Source organism: Micropterus dolomieu, linkage group LG18 (assembly GCF_021292245.1).
Source record: "Micropterus dolomieu isolate WLL.071019.BEF.003 ecotype Adirondacks linkage group LG18, ASM2129224v1, whole genome shotgun sequence".
NCBI lineage: Eukaryota > Metazoa > Chordata > Actinopteri > Centrarchiformes > Centrarchidae > Micropterus > Micropterus dolomieu.
The window spans coordinates 20707246-20707855 of record NC_060167.1 but is presented as its reverse complement, the minus strand read 5'-3'; positions in this window follow the sequence as shown (position 1 = coordinate 20707855).

The window sequence follows — 610 nt, the reverse complement described above, 5'->3', positions numbered from 1 at the left end:
CTGAGAGATGTTGGTAGTCTGTAATGGAGCTTCTGAGGGAATTCAGCACACAATAAAATGCTTTATTTAAGACAAGACAATCATCTTACTGTATGTGTCTTTCTCTCTAGGTTCTGAGGAAGTGAAAAAGCGACAGCTTCAAAATAAGGATGTGAGTCTTACAATATAAAATATATTTGTTGTATATATTAATAAATGCTACAGTTGTCCAAAGAAGGTTAAAATCAAGGGCAACTGGATTTTAGATACCTAAAGACATTTTGCCTCTCATTGAAGTGGCTTCTTCAGTTCTGGGAACCTACCCTTTCGGTATCTTAAACCAAGTACAGTTGCCCTTGACTTTTATCTTCCTTGAATAACAAAAACCTGGATGACTGAGAATCTTCACAGACATCATGCTACAGTTGTTTTCTTTCTTTACCCAGCCTGACACATACCATTTGTACTGCACCATCTCCGAGGAGCCAGCTGCCTCAGCCCTGAATGGTATGGTGTACAGCACCGTGCAGTCACACTGAAATGCAAACAGTAAAGAGAAGGAGACAACCTAAAACTTGTGCTTAAATTAACTAATATTTTCTAGACCAATGTAATATTACTGAAATGTAAT